At 39.1% G+C, this 14262-nt stretch overlaps 1 protein-coding gene across 10 annotated transcripts in view; it reads left to right on the top strand.

Moving 5' to 3' along the window:
• Nucleotides 1–1538: 1538 nt before the first annotated feature.
• Nucleotides 1539–14262, top strand: part of LOC133642383 (testis-expressed protein 2-like) — a 76472-nt gene continuing 63748 nt past the window's right edge. For 5 of the 10 annotated variants that reach the window (XM_062036541.1, XM_062036539.1, XM_062036537.1 and 2 more), the window contains exons 1-2: nucleotides 1541–1735; nucleotides 1969–2074. The gene's annotated coding sequence lies outside the window, so the exon portion shown is untranslated. Of the gene's footprint in view, nucleotides 1736–1968; nucleotides 2075–14262 lie in introns of all 10 variants that reach the window. The other 5 variants (XR_009824501.1, XM_062036535.1, XM_062036534.1 and 2 more) reach the window with 2 other exon arrangements.

Raw genomic sequence — 14262 nt, forward strand, 5'->3', positions numbered from 1 at the left:
CTTTTACACTTTGCGCCTAGAACAATCCGGATGGTTCTTTTCCTCTTTCTTTAGTTTCCAAAAACAATTTGAAATGTGGACTCATCAGACCACAGAACACTTTTCCACTTTGTATCAGTCCATCTTAGATGAGCTCAGGCCCAGCGAAGCCGACGGCGTTTCTGGGTGTTGTTGATAAACGGTTTTCGCCTTGCATAGGAGAGTTTTAACTTGCACTTACAGATGTAGCGACCAACTGTAGTTACTGACAGTGGGTTTCTGAAGTGTTCCTGAACAAGGTGATGTTCATGCACGGTTAATTTTGTGCACCAGTAAAAAAACAACATATGCGTTTTTATAGAATTTTTTTTTTTAATTGTTTTTTTTCACTAAAGAAGGGTTCGGTGAATGCGCATATGAAACTGGTGGGGTTCGGTACCTCCAACAAGGTTAAGAACCACTGCACTAGAATAGAAAAGTATAGCTCGGGGGTCGGCAACCCGCGGCTCTAGAGCCGCATGCGGCTCTTTAGCGCCGCCCTTGTGGCTCTCTGGAGCTTTTTCAAAAATTTATGAAAAATGGAAAAAGATGAGGGGGAAAAAAAATATTTTTGGTTTGAATATGGTTTCTGTAGGAGGACAAACATGACACAAACCTCCCTAATTGTTATAAATCACACTGTTTATATTAAACATGCTTCACTGATTCGAGTATTTGGGCGCCGTTTTGTCCTACTAATTTTGGCGGTCCTTGAACTCACCCTAGTTTGTTTACATATATAACTTTCTCCGACTTTCTAGGACGTGTTTTATGCCACTTCTTTTTCTGTCTCATTTTGTCCACCAAACTTTTAACGTTGTGCGTGAATACACAAAGGTGAGTTTTGTTGATGTTATTGACCTGTGTGGCGTGCTAATCGGCATATTTGGTCACTGCATGACTGCAAGCTAATCGATGCTAACATGCTATTTAGGCTAGCTATATGTACATATTGCATCATTATGCCTCATTTGTAGCTATATTTGAGGTCATTTAGTTTCCTTAATTGAATGTATATCTCATGACATACTATCTGTATGTAATATGGCTTTTAATTTTTTGCGGCTCCAGACAGATTTGTTTTTTGTATTTTTGGTCCAATATGGCTCTTTCAACATTTTGGGTTGCCGACCCCTGGTATATGTTTGTGTGGGCTGATGCTCACACTGACATGACCACCGTTGACCGGCAGATGGCAGCACAGCCCAATAGATACTAGTTTAAAGTGTGACCAATGTGACATTTTTGAACGCGTTTTCTGATTATTATTATTATTTATTTTTTCCCCCTCATTGTTATTTCAACCCAACGACTTTACCCGCGTTGTTGTGCAAAGCTGTTTGTTTGCCAACTTGTATGATGCGTTTACGGACGAGGACTCGGGTGTGCAGCAGCGCCGTGACGCAGCAGCAGCCCGGCTGTTAGGGAGAGGAAAGGAGGCACATATTTATATATTTATATATTTATATATATGAAGTGAGCCGGGGAGGATGCACCTACTAGCGGAAATGCGATGCCAGTGTTGAGGAGGAGGAGGAGGAGAAGGAGGTGTGGCGCCCAGCAGCTTCCCATTCAGCAAAACAATCATCAGGAGTGTTCGCGCCATAGAGACGTGCAGCCGGGCAGCTTCTCCCAATCATCCACTCCCTTCTCGGAACTGATTTGGAAGTGTAAAGCCGCGCCGTGGCCTGGACCTTCGCACAATGCACTAATCAGGGTGAGTTTATTGGTCATTGTTGTTTCGGCTTTTTAATGTTTCGGATCGCATTGTTAGTGTAGGCCCAATTAGATAGGCTGCACACATCTTCCTAGCCAACACCGGAGAAATAAAGCGATCGCGATGCGACGCTACAATAACTGTCTCTTTTAAAAAATAAAAAAAAGCATATTCTTGCCTATTTTATCCGAATTGATGAACATTTTGCCGCCATGTGAATGCGTGTATTGCAGTGTGCCGCTGCAGCCTGCATGCTAGCCGCTCAAGTGGGTGAACATGACGTCTGGCAGCCTGCATCAGGGGGGCGTGAAGGCACCGTGAATGTCTGAAAGTCGAAAGGTAAGTCCATCTTTTACGTTATGGACATATATACTCTTAACCAACTCCTGAATGTAGAAGGATAATGTCACATTTGTGTCTATTCATGCGATTGTTAGGCTACTTCCTGGTTCATAAGAGGATGTTGACCATATATGGGTAATATGGAAAATGGGTTATACTTGTGTAGCTTCAATGCAGGCCTGGCCCTAACCAATCTGGCGCCCTAGGCAAGATTTTAGGTGGCGCCCCCCCACATCGGCAGTGAAGTGTATATACTCACAAGAAACCGAATAGCTTTGTCTTTGACCTTTTTTTTTACTTAAAGAAAGCAAATTAACATATTATATGAGAATGTTATGTTATGATTATCTTTAACCGAATCACAGCAGTGCTCAAATTAAAAAACAGCATTTCCTCTCATGTGATATTGCTTAATTAACATTAATGATGTGCACTTTAACAACTAGGCTTACAACTATACCTAATATATAAAGGGGTGGAAAAGTGACTATTACCTGCAGGGCAAACATTAGCTAACCAGAAGGCAATAACAATGTAAACAAAAAACACCTGCTTAAAAGATCTAATACAAATGTCCCTGAGGAATGTAAGGTGTGAGTACTGTAATTACTAGGGATGTCCGATAATGGCTTTTTGCCTTTTTGCCGATATCCGATATTCCGATATTGTCCAACTCTTTAATTACAGATACCGATATCACCGATATATACAGTCGTGGAATTAACACATTATTATGCCTAATTTGGACAACCAGGTATGGTGAAGATAAGGTACTTTTTTAAAAAATGAATCAAATAAAATAAGATAAATAAATTAAAAACATTTTCTTGAATAAAAAAGAAAGTAAAACGATATAAAAACAGTTACATAGAAACTAGTAATTAATGAAAATTTGTAAATTTAACTGTTAAAGGTTAGTATTATTAGTGGACCAGCAGCACACACAATCATGTGTGCTTACGGACTGTATCCCTTGCAGACTGTATTGATATATATTGATATATAATGTAGGAACCAGAATATTAATAACAGAAAGAAACAACCCTTTTGTGTGAATGAGTTTAAATGGGGGAGGGAGGTTTTTTGGGTTGGTGCACTAATTGTAAGTGTATCTTGTGTTTTTTATGTGGATTTAATAAAAAAAAAAAAAAAACCCAAAAAACCGATACTTATAATAAAAAAAACGATACCGATAATTTCCGATATTACATTTTAACGCATTTATCGGCCGATAATATCGGCAGGCCAATATTATCGGACATCTCTAGTAATTACCTAACGTTGCATTATTATTTTTCATAACAATTTAGCCCCCTCCACAATATTAACCCGAAGTTAAACCAGAACTAGCTATTTATTGATTAGCAATTGCCGAATCATGTAACATTAGCTTAATGCTAAAAAGCCAGGTTACTATCACATTCTGTAACAGACAAATAATTTCATGTAGGCTAACGTTACATACCTGCTACCTCTGTCTTTTTCTCGTTTCTCCTCTTCTTTTCTCTTTTTTCTTCCCTGGGCACCTGACAGTTTTGAACGTTTTGACATCTTGTGTTGATTTTTTGATGTGGTAACTTGTAAGAGTCATGATATGGGTAGGGAGGGGGCGCACCGTGCGGGGGAATGGGGGGCGTAATGTTGTAACAAATAATATTTCTATTAAATAGGCTTTACTTTGCATTTTAATTAACGTGGGATTATTTTTTGTATTTAGAAATAATAGTACCAACTTTTTTTTTCTTTTTTTTTTCTCCAACATTTGTGGCACTGGCGTGGCGCCCCCTGATGGACGGCGCCCTTAGCATTTGCCTATACGGCCTATGCCACGGGCCGGCCCTGCTTCAATGTACTCAAAGCGTTCATAAGAGGATGTTGACCATATATGGGTAATATGGTAAATGGGTTATACTTGTGTAGCTTCAATGTACTCAAAGCGTTCATAAGAGGATGTTGACCATATATGGGTAATATGGTAAATGGGTTATACTTGTCCCCCGTCCGTCCGTCCGTCCCCCCCACCGGTCCGTGGGGCAAATTTTCAAGCGGTGACCGGTCCGCAGCTACAAAAAGGTTGGGAACCACTGGCATAGATGATATTTTACACATCATCTTCAAGTCGCTTTCTGACAGTCGCTTCAGGATGCGCCGTTTTGTGGGTGGGTCTTATTTACGTGGCTCACCTTCGACGGCGTCTTCTCACCGTCATCTTTGTTGTAGCGGTGTAGCGTGCAAGGACGGGAGTGGAAGAAGTGTCAAAAGATGGCGCTAACTGTTTTAATGACATTCACACTTTACTTCAATCAATAACGGAGCAGCATCTCCTCATCCGTGGCTCACTAGTGCAACAACAACGCCCGAAATGTGTCCCGTGAAAAACTGTCAAACCGGAACAGTCTAATAACTAAAGTTCCTTGGGTGAATAATGTAAACTCACTACACCGGTAGTTTTTAGCGCTTCCTGAGCCAGATATAAGTTAGATCTTTATGCTACTTTATATTAGAAATGGCAACAGTGGAGGATGAATATCACATAACAAGAAGATAGAGAAAAAGAAGAAGCTTATCGACTACGGTGTCGGACTTGCGCAAATTTTCAGGATTTGTCAGGTTGACAGTATTGAAAGTAATCTGGTCCTTATTGTTGTGAACCCCTTATTTTCAAGTTCAATTATGCCTTGAAATGTTTTTGACAACTGTTACAGAGCCTTAACTTGACATGTTATTGCTGTGTTTTTCAACCTTTTTTGAGCCAAGGCACATTTTTTTCGTTGAAAAAATGCGGAGGCACACCACCAGCAGAAATCAATTAAAAACGAAACTCGGTTGACAGTAAAAAGTCGTTGTCGCAATTGTTGGATATGACTTTAAAGCAGGGGTCACCAACGCGGTGCCCGCGGGCACCAGGTAGCCCGTAAGGACCAGATGAGTAGCCCGCTGGCCTGTTCTAAAAATAGCTCAAATAGCAGCACTTACCAGTGAGCTGCCTCTATTTTTTAAATTTTATTTATTTACTAGCAAGCTGGTCTCGCTTTGCCCGACATTTTTAATTCTAAGAGAGACAAAACTCAAATAGAATTTGAAAATCCAAGAAAATATTTTAAAGACTTGGTCTTCTTTTGTTTAAATAAATTCATTAATTTTTTTACTTTGCTTCTTATAACTTTCAGAAAGACAATTTTAGAGAAAAAATACAACCTTAAAAATTATTTTAGGATTTTTAAACACATATACCTTTTTACCTTTTAAATTCCTTCCTCTTCTTTCCTGACAATTTAAATCAATGTTCAAGTAAATTTATTTTTTTTATTGTAAAGAATAATAAATACATTTTAATTTAATTTTTCATTTTAGCTTCGGTTTTTTCGACAAAGAATATTTGTGAAATATTTCTTCAAACTTATTATGATTAAAATTCAAAAAAATTATTCTGGCAAATCCAGAAAATCTGTAGAATCAAATTTAAATCTTATTTCAAAGTCTTTTGAATTTCTTTTAAAAATTTTGTTCTGGAAAATCTAGAAGAAATAATGATTTGTCTTTGTTAGAAATATAGCTTGGTCCAATTTGTTATATATTCTAACAAAGTGCAGATTGGATTTTAACCAATTTAAAACATGTCATCAAAATTCTAAAATTAATCTTAATCAGGAAAAATTATTAATGATGTTCCAGAAATTCTTTTTTTAATTTTAAAGATTCGAATTAGCTAGTTTTTCTCTTATTTTTTTCGGTTGAATTTTGAATTTTAAAGAGTCGAAATTGAAGATGAACTATGTTTCAAAATTTAATTGTCATTTTTTTTGTGTTTTCGCCTCTTTTAAACCGTTCAATGAAGTGTAAATATCATTAATTATTAATAATAACATAGAGTTAAAGGTAAATTGAGCAAATTGGCTATTTCTGGCAATTTATTTAAGTGTGTATCAAACTGCTAGCCCTTCGCATTAATCAGTACCCAAGAAGTAGCTCTTGGTTTCAAAAAGGTTGGTGACCCCTGCTTTAAAGCATAACCAAGCATGCATCACTATAGCTCTTGTCTCAAAGTAGGTGTACTGTCACCACCTGTCACATCACACCCTGACTTATTTGGACTTTTTTGCTGTTTTCCTGTGTGTAGTGTTTTACTTCTTGTCTTGCGCTCCTATTTTGGTGGCTTTTCCTGTTTTGTTGGTATTTTCCTGCAGCAGTTTCATGTCTTCCTTTTGAGCGATATTTCCCGCATCTACTTTATTTTAGCAATCAAGAATATTTCCGTTGTTTTTATCCTTCTTTCTGGGGACATTGTTGATTGTCATGTCATGTTCAGATGTACTTTGTGGACGCCGTCTGCTCCATAGTAAGTCTTTGCTGTCGTCCAGTATTCTGTTTTTGTTTACTTTGCAGCCAGTTCAGTTTTAGTTGGGTTCTGCATAGCCTTCCCTAAGCTTCAATGCCTTTTCTTAGGGGCACTCACCTTTTTGTTTATTTTTGGTTTAAGCATTAGATACCTTTTTACCTGCACGCTGCCTCCCGCTGTTTCCGACATCTACAAAGCAATTAGCTACCGGCTGCCACCTACTGATATGGAAGACTATTACACGGTTACTCTGCCGAGCTCTGGACAGCACCGACACTCAACAACAACACATCATTTGCAGACTATAATTACTGCTTTGCAAAAAATATTTTTAACCCAAATAGGTGAAATTAGATCATCTCCCACGGCACACCAGACTGTATCCCGCGGCACAGTGGTTGAAAAACACTGCCATATTGTGTCACATTTGTATCTATTCATGTGTTTGTTAGGCTACTTCCTGGTTCAAAATAGGATGTTGACCATATATGGGTGATACCATTATGATCCTTTAAGTGGGTGGACAGTTTTGTTGATGCCTTCTTCACCTGTCTCACAAAAATGTTCTCCCTTGGCCCTAAATGTCTCACGTCATAGTATTGTTCAACAATTTTAAGTAGATTGGAAATATCTAGCCTTGATGCTTGAAAAACAATTATTTTGTGTTTGAAACTTTAAAGGGGAGCTGTGATTTTTTTGAGACAAGCAAACATATGGTTTTCGTTTATTTATGCACTGTAAGTCGTCAATAAACACTAGCAAAGATCAGCTAACAACGCTCTATTCCGCCTAAAACGCACTCTAAAAATACCCGAAAGCCTCCATCAACATTTTATATACAAAACCCAAAACCAGTGAAGTTGGCACGCTGTAAATCATAAAAATAAAAATAAAATACGATGATTTGCAAATCCTTTTCAACTTATATTCAATTAAATACACTGCAAAGACAATATATGTAATGTTGGAACTAGAAAACTTTGTTACTTTTTGCAAATATTAGCTCATTTGGAATTTGATGCCTGCAACATGTTTCAAAAAAGCTGGCACGAGTGGCAAAGAAGACTGAGAAAGTTGAGGAATGCTCATCAAACACTTATTTGGAACACCACACGGGTGAACAGGCTAATTGGGAACAGGTGGGTGCCATGATTGGGTATAAAAGCAGCTTCCAAGAACAACATTTCTCAACAAGCTATTGCAAGGAATTTAGGGATTGTAATATCATCAAAAGGTTCAGAAAATCTGGAGAAATCACGGCAAGGCTGAAAACCAACATTGAATGCCCGTGACTTTCCATCCCTCAGGCGGTACTGCATCAAAAACCAACATCAGTGTGTAAAGGATATCACCACATGGGCTCAGGAACATTTCAGAAACCCACTGTCAGTAACTACAGTTGGTCGCTACATCTGTAAGTGCAAGTTAAAACTCTACTATGCAAAGCGAAAGCCATTTATCAACAACACCCAGAAACGCCGCCGGCTTCGCTGGGCCCGAGCTCATTTAAGATGGACTGGTGCAAAGTGGAAGAGTGTTCTGTGGTCTGACGAGTCTATCCGGACTGTTATAGGTGCAAAGTTGAAAAGCCAGCATCTGTGATGGTATGGGGGTGTATTCGTGCCCAAGACATGGGTAACTTACACATCTGTGAAGGCACCATTAATGCTGAAAGGTACATACAGGTTTTGGAGCAACATATGTTGCCATCCAAGCAACGTTATCATGGACGCCCCTGCTTATTTCAGCAAGACAATGCCAAGCCACGTGTTACAACAGCGTGGCTTCATAGTAAAAGAGTGCGGGTACTAGACTGGCCTGCCTGTAGTCCAGACCTGTCTCCCATTGAAAATGTGTGGCGCATTATGAAGCCTAAAATACGACAACGGAGACCCCCGGACTGTTGAACAACTTAAGCTGTACATCAAGCAAGAATGGGAAAGAATTCCACCTGAAAAGCTTCAAAAATGTGTCTCCTCAGTTCCCAAACGGTTACTGAGTGTTGTTAAAAGGAAAGGCCATGTAACACAGTGGTGAACATGCCCCTGTGCCAACTTTTTTGCAATGTGTTGCTGCCATTAAATTCTAAATGAATGATTCTCAGTGTGAACATGAAATATCTTGTCTTTGCAGTCCATTCAATTGAAAATAAGCTGAAAAGGATTTGCAAATCATTGTATTCTGTTTTTATTAGGGATGTCCGATAATATCGGCCTGCCGATAAATGCGTCAAAATGTAATATCGGAAATTATCGGTATCGTTTTTTTATCTGTATCTTTTTTTTTTCTTCTTTTTTTTCTTTTCTTTTTTTTTTATTAAATCAACATAAAAAACACAAGATACACTTGCAATTAATGCACCAACCCAAAAAAACCTCCCTCCCCCCATTTCTTTCTGTTATCAATATTCTGGTTCCTACATTATATATCAATATATATCAATACAGTCTGCAAGGGATACAGTCCGTAAGCACACATGATTGTGCGTGCTGCTGCTCCACTAATAGTACTAACCTTTAACACTTAATTTTACTCATTTTCATTAATTACTAGTTTCTATGTAACTGTTTTTATATTGTTTTACTTTCTTTTTTATTCAAGAAAACGTTTTTAATTTAGTTATCTTATTTTATTATTTTTTTTAAAAAGTACCTTATCTTCACCATACATGGTTGTCCAAATTAGGCATAATAATGTGTTAATTCCACGACTGCATATATCGGTTGATATCGGTATCGGTTGATATCGGTATCGGTAATTAAAGAGTTGGACAATATCGGAATATCGGATATCGGCAAAAAGCCATTATCGGACATCCCTAGTTTTTATTTACAAATTATACAACGTGCCAACTTCACTGGTTTGGGGTTTTGTACATGCATGTGACCTTGAAGTCAAGTGCTGCAGAACGTCAACAATGTGCACGACCCAGCATGTTTGACTCACAAATGGTCGCCAGCCACTGTACAATAAAACTATTCAACACGACACTCGTTAGGAAGCCAGTGGAGCGGCCAGTGGCTGTTGTCACTGTAACAAATGGGCATATGTGTCACAGCTAATTGCTTCTGACTTGAATAGCCGGTACAGTATATACAAGTGTGTGTGTGTGTGTGTGTGTGTGTGTGTGTGTGTGTGTGTGTGTGTGTGTGTGTGTGTGTGTGTGTGTGTGTGTGTGTGTGTGTGTGTGTGTGTGTGTGTGTGTGTGTGTGTGTGTGTGTGTGTGTGTGTGTGTGTGTGTGTGTGTGTGTGTGTGTGTGTGTGTGTGTGTGTGTGTGTGTGTGTGTGTGTGTGTGTGTGCGCTCACTGGCCAGCTAAACTGCACACTGACAAAGCATAAAGTGGTTTGCAGCTCAGCGGTGATTTAGTGCTGCACGTATTGTGGACTTTGTTGTGCACTCTAACTGACAGCATTTGCAATAATAACGGGTGCTGTTTGCCTAATTGTCTAATAGGAAGTAAAGCTTGGCCAGAGAAGGGGGAAGTCTTTTGTGGACTTCATCACACAAAGCTTGCATTCAGAAAACAACGGCTTGAGCTCGAGTTCCCCTATTTTGCAGAAGTGACTTATTAATGGTGTTTTAAAGGGGACACTTTTTTTAAAATTTTGTCAATCATTTCCAATCCCGATGTGAGACGAGCACACATACGTGAGCAGAAGTCAGCTAACAATGGAGCCAAAGGGAGTTGCTTTATTCCGCCTACTAAATGGTAAATGGGTTGTACTTGTATAGCGCTTTTCTACCTTTTTAAGGAACCCAAAGCGCTTTGACTAAGCGCTCTGAAAACATCTAAAAACTTCCATCAGTGTTTTATACACATGCTGTAAGTATATATGTAAAGTAGTAACAGGCACATTCACAATAACATGTCATACTTACATACTTGCCAACCTTGAGGCCTCCGATACCGGGAGGTGGGGGGTGGGGGGGGGCGTGGTTAAGAGGGGAATATATTTAAGCTAGAATTCACCAAATCAAGTATTTCATATATATATATATATATATATATATATATATATATATATATATATATATATATATATATATATATATATATATATATATATATATATATATATATATATATATATATATATATATATATATATATATATGTATGTATTTATTTATTTTATTATACATATAAATAAAAGAAATACTTGAATTTCAGTGTTCTGGAGGCTATCCAGGAGATGGCAGTATTGTCCTGTTTAAGAGTGTCACAACATTGCTGTTTACGGCAGACGAACTGCTTTACGGTAGACTAAACGTGACTGCTGTTGTTGTGTGTTGTTACCGCGCTGGGAGGACGTTAATGAAACTGCCTAACAATAAACCCACATAAGAAACCAAGAACTCGTCCTCCATCATTCTACAGTTATGACGTCATTGGGCAGGCAAGCTGTTTATATTGTGGGAAAGCGGACGTGAGGACAGGCTGTCCCCACTCAGGTCCGCATTGAGCTGGAGGGGGCGTGGCCTCCAGCTCCGGCTGAATACCGGGAGTTTGTCGGGAGAAAATTTCTGCCGGGAGGTTATCGGGAGAGGCGCTGAATACCGGGAGTCTCCCGGTAAAAACGGGAGGGTTGGCAAGTATGTATTTATGTATTTTTCTCATTTTAATCATACATTTCCCAGAGTTTTCACAACAACATTCATCACGGCACACTTTGTGAGAGCCATCAAAGATTAATTTGTGACAAAGAATGATCCAGAACCTTATATTTTCGAGCCTGAGTATAAGGACAATGAGCTACAAGTTTTAGATGCTGTGTGATAAACAGATCCAACCTTAGTGAAACACTAAGCATCAAATAGCACTATTGCTAAGTGCTAAACAAGAAATACAAACTACGAACATGTTAAAACAATCACTTACTGTACAATGTCTGCTCTTACTGGGATGCCGACTGATGGGATGTTCATATCTTCCCGTTTAGATGAAGAATTAATCATACAACTCAAGCAGGTACAACAACAACAAAAAAGGTGGCCGCAGACAAGCACTTCTTGGTGTCTTTCCCGCCGTCTCTGCGTCTAAGTTGAATGTCAAAGTTAACCGACTTCTCGGTTTATGGAAACAACCTTCTATCATACAAGTGAGAGGAACGATTTATAATCTACAGTCTCAGGGCTGTAACTAAGGACTATTTTGATAGTCGACTAGTCATCGACTCTCTTAACGATTAGTGGATTAGAGCTGATAATGTTCCTACCAGCCCACACGCCAAAGAGAAAGAGCATTGGCATTTGAGGGAAGCCCTCAAAACCTGTGGTTACCCCACCTGGTTGTTTGTGAAAAGATCTGACCAATCTAAGTATATGTCTAGATCTGACCAATCTAAGTCTAAGACTAGATCTGACCAATCTAAGTCTAAGACTAGACCTGACCAATCTAAGTCTAAGACTAGACCTGACCAATCTAAGTCTAAGACTAGACCTGACCAATCTAAGTCTAAGACTAAATCTGACCAATCTAAGTCTAAGACTAAATCTGACCAATCTAAGTATATGACTAGATCAGACCAATCTAAGTATATGACTAGATCTGACCAATCTAAGTATATGTCTAGATCTGACCAATCTAAGTCTATGACTAGATCTGACTAATCTAAGTTTATGTCTAGATCTGACCAATCTAAGTCTATGACTAGATCTGACTAATCTAAGTTTATGTCTACATCAGACCAATCTAAGTATATGACTAGATCTGACCTATCTAAGTATATGACTAGATCAGACCAATCTAAGTCTAAGACTAGATCTGACCAATCTAAGTCTATGACTAGATCTGACTAATCTAAGTTTATGTCTAGATCTGACCAATCTAAGTATATGACTAGATCTGACCAATCTAAGTATATGACTAGATCAGACCAATCTAAGTATATGACTAGATCTGACCTATCTAAGTATATGACTAGATCAGACCAATCTAAGTCTAAGACTAGATCTGACCAATCTAAGTCTAAGACTAGATCCGACCAATCTAAGACTAAGACTAGATCCGACCAATCTAAGTCTATGACCACGAACTAATGAAGTCTACTCGGATGAGAGGCGAAACGTCTTCTAAGACAAACCAAACAGTTTTTGTCAAAGTATTGGGGTCTTTTTTTTAAGATGGTTTAAATTATGCAAGCGAGTAATAACCTGTGATTAATCGTGATTAATACAAATTCAAAAGTGTGATTAATCTGATTTGAAAAAATAGTCAATTGACAGCACTCAAAAATATATAACTTCCCTCACTTTTTGAAAAAAGAGGCCCTCAAACGCTCGCTTTTGATGTTTTTTTTATGACGGCATAACCAAAAACGGACTTGATACTGTTCCTAGCTAGAGTCTGCCCCATGTGCAGGCCCAACACATTTTAGATTTTTTTAAAGAAGCAGGAATTGCTACATTTCATTAAAGGCCTACTGAAATGATTGTTTTTTATTTAAACGGGAATAGCAGATCCATTCTGTGTGTCATACTTGACCATTTCGCGATATTGCCATATTTTTGCTGAAAGGATTTAGTAGAGAAAATCAACGATAAAGTTCGCAACTTTTGCTCGCTGATAAAAAAAAGCCTTGCCTGTACCGGAAGTAGCGTGACGTCACAGGAGCTAGTATTCCTCACAATTCCCCGTTGTTTACAATGGAGCGAGAGAGATTCGGACCGAGAAAGTGACGATTACCCCATTAATTTGAGCGAGGATGAAAGATTCGTAGATGAGGAACGTTACAGTGAAGGACTTGAGAGGCAGTGCAGGACGTATCTTTTTTCGCTCTGACCGTAACTTAGGTACAAGCTGGCTCATTGGATTCCACACTCTCCTTTTTCTATTGTAGATCACAGATTTGTATTTTAAACCACCTCGGATACTATATCCTCTTGAAAATGAGAATCGAGAACGCGAAATGGACATTCAGTGCCTTTTATCTCCACGACAATACATCGGCGAAATGCTTTAGCTACGAGCTAACGTGATAGCATCTTGCTTTAACTCCATATAGAAACAAAAGAAATAAACCCCTGACTGGAAGGATGGATAGAAAATCAACAATACTATTAAACCGTGGACATGTAAATACACGGTTAATGCTTTCCAGGCTGGCGAAGGTTAACAATGCTGTGCTAACGACGCCATTGAAGCTAACTTAGCAACCGGACTGCACAGAGCTATGCTAAAAACATTAGCTCTCCACCTACGTCAGCCAGCCCTCATTTGCTCATCAACACCCGATGCGTTTGGCGGCCCGGAGACGTAGGAAGTCAAGGTGAGGTCGGCGGCTAGCGCGGCTAGCGCTCCAACAAAGTCCTCCTGGTTGTGTTGCTGTAGTCCGCTGCTAATACACCGATCCCACCTACAACTGTCTTCTTTGCAGCCTTCATTGTTCATTAAAAAAATTGCAAAAGATGTCCAGAATACTGTGGAATTATGAAATGAAAACAGAGCTTTTTGTATAGGATTCTACAGGGTACCATAACTTCCGTTACTCGGACTTCGTCACGCGCATACGTCATCATACCGCGGTGTTTCAGCCGGATATTTCCTGGGAAGTTTTAAATGTCACTTTATAAGTTAACCCGGCCGTATTGGCATGTGTTGCAATGTTAAGATTTCATCATTGATATATAAACTATCAGACTGCGTGGTCGCTAGTAGTGGCTTTCAGTAGGCCTTTAAACAAAGCCCTGCCAACTATCCGTCAGTCAGCTACAGACGTGCAAGTGTGATCATTTGATGCCAATCCCTTAGGGGTGACGGACGGCTGGGCAGCGCCTGAAGAGCTGCAGCCTGCCACCGTAACCCCCCCCACTCCCTCCCCTCTGTTGCAAGTCTCGAGATGTAT

Source organism: Entelurus aequoreus, linkage group LG25, assembly GCF_033978785.1.
Source record: "Entelurus aequoreus isolate RoL-2023_Sb linkage group LG25, RoL_Eaeq_v1.1, whole genome shotgun sequence".
Taxonomy (NCBI): Eukaryota; Metazoa; Chordata; class Actinopteri; order Syngnathiformes; family Syngnathidae; genus Entelurus; species Entelurus aequoreus.